The sequence below is a fragment of the Lissotriton helveticus genome, chromosome 10, assembly GCF_964261635.1.
Source record: "Lissotriton helveticus chromosome 10, aLisHel1.1, whole genome shotgun sequence".
In the NCBI taxonomy this organism is placed as follows: Eukaryota; Metazoa; Chordata; class Amphibia; order Caudata; family Salamandridae; genus Lissotriton; species Lissotriton helveticus.
The window spans coordinates 1,197,640,277-1,197,646,276 of NC_136071.1; positions in this window are offsets into that span (position 1 = coordinate 1,197,640,277).

Below are 6,000 nucleotides of genomic sequence, written 5' to 3' on the forward strand. Positions count from 1 at the left end.
TGTGAAGCGCAGATGAGTCGGGGTCCGTGGTGTGTGTAGGCTGGCGAGAGTGTTAAATGAGGTAATGCAGAGACATCTTGAGGTAGGTGCAAACTGAGGAGGGTGTGTATGAGGTCATCCAAGGGAACCGTGAGGTAGGTGCCCACTAAGGCTAGAGTGAATGAGGTAACACAGAGATATTTTGAGGTAATTGCAAACTGAGGAGGGTGTGTATGAGGTCATCCAAGGAAACCGTGAGGTAGGTGCCCACTAAGGCTAGAGTGAATGAGGTAACACAGAGATATTTTGAGGTAATTGCAAACTGAGGAGGGTGTGTATGAGGTCATCCAAGGAAACCGTGAGGTAGGTGCCCACTAAGGCTAGAGTGAATGAGGTAACGCAGAGATATCTTGAGGTAATTGCAAACTGAGGAGGGTGTGTTTGAGGTCATCCAAGGAAACCGTGAGGTAGGTGCCCACTAAGGCTAGAGTGAATGAGGTAACGCAGAGATATCTTGAGGTAAGTGCAAACTGAGGAGGGTGTGTATGAGGTCATCCAAGGAAACCATGAGGTAGGTGCCCACTAAGGCTAGAGTGAATGAGGTAACGCAGAGATATCTTGAGGTAATTGCAAACTGAGGAGGGTGTGTATGAGGTCATCCAAGGAAACCGTGAGGTAGGTGCCCACTAAGGCTAGAGTGAATGAGGTAACGCAGAGATATCTTGAGGTAAGTGCAAACTGAGGAGGGTGTGCATGAGGTCATCCAAGGAAACGATGAGGTAGGTGCCCACTAAGGCTAGAGTGAATGAGGTAACGCCGAGATATCTTGAGGTAATTGCAAACTGAGGAGGGTGTGTATGAGGTCATCCAAGGAAACCATGAGGTAGGTGCCCACTAAGGCTAGAGTGAATGAGGTAACGCAGAGATATCTTGAGGTAAGTGCAAACTGAGGAGGGTGTGTATGAGGTCATCCAAGGAAACCATGAGGTAGGTGCCCACTAAGGCTAGAGTGAATGAGGTAACGCAGAGATATCTTGAGGTAATTGCAAACTGAGGAGGGTGTGTATGAGGTCATCCAAGGAAACCGTGAGGTAGGTGCCCACTAAGGCTAGAGTGAATGAGGTAACGCAGAGATATCTTGAGGTAATTGCAAACTGAGGAGGGTGTGTTTGAGGTCATCCAAGGAAACCGTGAGGTAGGTGCCCACTAAGGCTAGAGTGAATGAGGTAACGCAGAGATATCTTGAGGTAATTGCAAACTGAGGATGGTGTGTATGAGGTCATCCAAGGAAACCATGAGGTAGGTGCCCACTAAGGCTAGAGTGAATGAGGTAACGCAGAGATATCTTGAGGTAAGTGTAAACTGAGGAGGGTGTGTATGAGGTCATCCAAGGAAACCATGAGGTAGGTGCCCACTAAGGCTAGAGTGAATGAGGTAACGCAGAGATATCTTGAGGTAATTGCAAACTGAGGAGGGTGTGTTTAAGGTCATCCAAGGAAACCGTGAGGTAGGTGCCCACTAAGGCTAGAGTGAATGAGGTAACGCAGAGAAATCTTGAGGTAAGTGCAAACTGAGGAGGGTGTGTATGAGGTCATCCAAGGAAACCATGAGGTAGGTGCCCACTAAGGCTAGAGTAAATGAGGTAACGCGGAGATATCTTGATGTAAGTGCAAACTGAGGAGGGTGTGTATGAGGTCATCCAAGGAAACCATGAGGTAGGTGCCCACTAAGGCTAGAGTGAATGAGGTAACGCAGAGATATCTTGAGGTATTTGCAAACTGAGGAGGGTGTGTATGAGGTCATCCAAGGAAACCGTGAGGTAGGTGCCCACTAAGGCTAGAGTGAATGAGGTAACGCAGAGATATCTTGAGGTAAGTGCAAACTGAGGAGGGTGTGTATGAGGTCATCCAAGGAAACCATGAGGTAGGTGCCCACTAAGGCTAGAGTGAATGAGGTAACGCAGAGATATCTTGAGGTAAGTGCAAACTGAGGAGGGTGTGTATAAGGTCATCCAAGGAAACCATGAGGTAGGTGCCCACTAAGGCTAGAGTGAATGAGGTAACGCAGAGATATCTTGAGGTAAGTGCAAACTGAGGAGGGTGTGTATGAGGTCATCCAAGGAAACCATGAGGTAGGTGCCCACTAAGGCTAGAGTGAATGAGGTAACGCAGAGATATCTTGAGGTAATTGCAAACTGAGGAGGGTGCGTTTAAGGTCATCCAAGGAAACTATCAGGTAGGCGCCCACTAAGGCTAGAGTGAATTAGGTAACGCAGAGATATCTTGAGGTAATTGCAAACTGAGGAGGGTGTGTATACGGTCATCCAAGGAAACTATGAGGTAGGTGCCCACTAAGGCTAGAGTGAATGAGGTAACGCAGAGATATCTTGAGGTAATTGCAAACTGAGGAGGGTGTGTATGAGGTCATCCAAGGAAACCGTGAGGTAGGTGCCCACTAAGGCTAGAGTGAATGAGGTAACGCAGAGATATCTTGAGGTAAGTGCAAACTGAGGTGGGTGTGTTTAAGGTCATCCACGGAAACTTTGAGGTAGGTGCCCACTAAGGCTAGAGTGAATGAGGTAACGCAGAGATATCTTGAGGTAAGTGCAAACTGAGGAGGGTGTGCATGAGGTCATCCAAGGAAACGATGAGGTAGGTGCCCACTAAGGCTAGAGTGAATGAGGTAACGCCGAGATATCTTGAGGTAATTGCAAACTGAGGAGGGTGTGTATGAGGTCATCCAAGGAAACCATGAGGTAGGTGCCCACTAAGGCTAGAGTGAATGAGGTAACGCAGAGATATCTTGAGGTAATTGCAAACTGAGGAGGGTGTGTATAAGGTCATCCAAGGAAACCATGAGGTAGGTGCCCACTAAGGCTAGAGTGAATGAGGTAACGCAGAGATATTTTGAGGTAATTGCAAACTGAGGAGGGTGTGTATGAGGTCATCCAAGGAAACCGTGAGGTAGGTGCCCACTAAGGCTAGAGTGAATGAGGTAACGCAGAGATATCTTGAGGTAATTGCAAACTGAGGAGGGTGTGTTTGAGGTCATCCAAGGAAACCGTGAGGTAGGTGCCCACTAAGGCTAGAGTGAATGAGGTAACGCAGAGATATATTGAGGTAAGTGCAAACTGAGGAGGGTGTGTATGAGGTCATCCAAGGAAACCATGAGGTAGGTGCCCACTAAGGCTAGAGTGAATGAGGTAACGCAGAGATATCTTGAGGTAAGTGCAAACTGAGGAGGGTGTGTATGAGGTCATCCAAGGAAACCATGAGGTAGGTGCCCACTAAGGCTAGTGTGGATGAGGTAACGCAGAGATATCTTGAGGTAGTTGCAGACAGAGGAGAGTGTGTATGAGGTCATCCAAGGAAACCATGAGGTAGGTGCCCACTAAGGCTAGAGTGAATGAGGTAACGCAGAGATATCTTGAGGTAAGTGCAAACTGAGGAGGGTGTGTTTAAGGTCATCCAAGGAAACCGTGAGGTAGGTGCCCACTAAGGCTAGAGTGAATGAGGTAACGCTGAGATATCTTGAGGTAAGTGCAAACTGAGGAGGGTGTGTATGAGGTCATCCAAGGAAACCATGAGGTAGGTGCCCACTAAGGCTAGAGTGAATGAGGTAACGCAGAGATATCTTGAGGTAAGTGCAAACTGAGGAGGGTGTGTATGAGGTCATCCAAGGAAACCATGAGGTAGGTGCCCACTAAGGCTAGAGTGAATGAGGTAACGCAGAGATATCTTGAGGTAATTGCAAACTGAGGAGGGTGTGTTTGAGGTCATCCAAGGAAACCGCGAGGTAGGTGCCCACTAAGGCTAGAGTGAATGAGGTAACGCAGAGATATCTTGAGGTAATTGCAAACTGAGGAGGGTGTGTATGAGGTCATCCAAGGAAACCATGAGGTAGGTGCCCACTAAGGCTAGAGTGAATGAGGTAACGCAGAGATATCTTGAGGTAAGTGCAAACTGAGGAGGGTGTGTATGAGGTCATCCAAGGAAACCATGAGGTAGGTGCCCACTAAGGCTAGAGTGAATGAGGTAACGCAGAGATATCTTGAGGTAATTGCAAACTGAGGAGGGTGTGTTTAAGGTCATCCAAGGAAACCGTGAGGTAGGTGCCCACTAAGGCTAGAGTGAATGAGGTAACGCAGAGAAATCTTGAGGTAAGTGCAAACTGAGGAGGGTGTGTATGAGGTCATCCAAGGAAACCATGAGGTAGGTGCCCACTAAGGCTAGAGTAAATGAGGTAACGCGGAGATATCTTGATGTAAGTGCAAACTGAGGAGGGTGTGTATGAGGTCATCCAAGGAAACCATGAGGTAGGTGCCCACTAAGGCTAGAGTGAATGAGGTAACGCAGAGATATCTTAAGGTAATTGCAAACTGAGGAGGGTGTGTATGAGGTCATCCAAGGAAACCGTGAGGTAGGTGCCCACTAAGGCTAGAGTGAATGAGGTAACGCAGAGATATCTTGAGGTAAGTGCAAACTGAGGAGGGTGTGTATGAGGTCATCCAAGGAAACCATGAGGTAGGTGCCCACTAAGGCTAGAGTGAATGAGGTAACGCAGAGATATCTTGAGGTAAGTGCAAACTGAGGAGGGTGTGTATAAGGTCATCCAAGGAAACCATGAGGTAGGTGCCCACTAAGGCTAGAGTGAATGAGGTAACGCAGAGATATCTTGAGGTAAGTGCAAACTGAGGAGGGTGTGTATGAGGTCATCCAAGGAAACCATGAGGTAGGTGCCCACTAAGGCTAGAGTGAATGAGGTAACGCAGAGATATCTTGAGGTAATTGCAAACTGAGGAGGGTGCGTTTAAGGTCATCCAAGGAAACTATCAGGTAGGCGCCCACTAAGGCTAGAGTGAATGAGGTAACGCAGAGATATCTTGAGGTAATTGCAAACTGAGGAGGGTGTGTATACGGTCATCCAAGGAAACTATGAGGTAGGTGCCCACTAAGGCTAGAGTGAATGAGGTAACGCAGAGATATCTTGAGGTAATTGCAAACTGAGGAGGGTGTGTATGAGGTCATCCAAGGAAACCGTGAGGTAGGTGCCCACTAAGGCTAGAGTGAATGAGGTAACGCAGAGATATCTTGAGGTAAGTGCAAACTGAGGTGGGTGTGTTTAAGGTCATCCACGGAAACTTTGAGGTAGGTGCCCACTAAGGCTAGAGTGAATGAGGTAACGCAGAGATATCTTGAGGTAAGTGCAAACTGAGGAGGGTGTGCATGAGGTCATCCAAGGAAACGATGAGGTAGGTGCCCACTAAGGCTAGAGTGAATGAGGTAACGCCGAGATATCTTGAGGTAATTGCAAACTGAGGAGGGTGTGTATGAGGTCATCCAAGGAAACCATGAGGTAGGTGCCCACTAAGGCTAGAGTGAATGAGGTAACGCAGAGATATCTTGAGGTAAGTGCAAACTGAGGAGGGTGTGTATGAGGACATCCAAGGAAACCATGAGGTAGGTGCCCACTAAGGCTAGAGTGAATGAGGTAACGCAGAGATATCTTGAGGTAATTGCAAACTGAGGAGGGTATGTATGAGGTCATCCAAGGAAACCGTGAGGTAGGTGCCCACTAAGGCTAGAGTGAATGAGGTAACGCAGAGATATCTTGAGGTAATTGCAAACTGAGGAGGGTGTGTTTGAGGTCATCCAAGGAAACCGTGAGGTAGGTGCCCACTAAGGCTAGAGTGAATGAGGTAACGCAGAGATATCTTGAGGTAATTGCAAACTGAGGAGGGTGTGTATGAGGTCATCCAAGGAAACCATGAGGTAGGTGCCCACTAAGGCTAGAGTGAATGAGGTAACGCAGAGATATCTTGAGGTAAGTGCAAACTGAGGAGGGTGTGTATGAGGTCATCCAAGGAAACCATGAGGTAGGTGCCCACTAAGGCTAGAGTGAATGAGGTAACGCAGAGATATCTTGAGGTAATTGCAAACTGAGGAGGGTGTGTTTAAGGTCATCCAAGGAAACCGTGAGGTAGGTGCCCACTAAGGCTAGAGTGAATGAGGTAACGCAGAG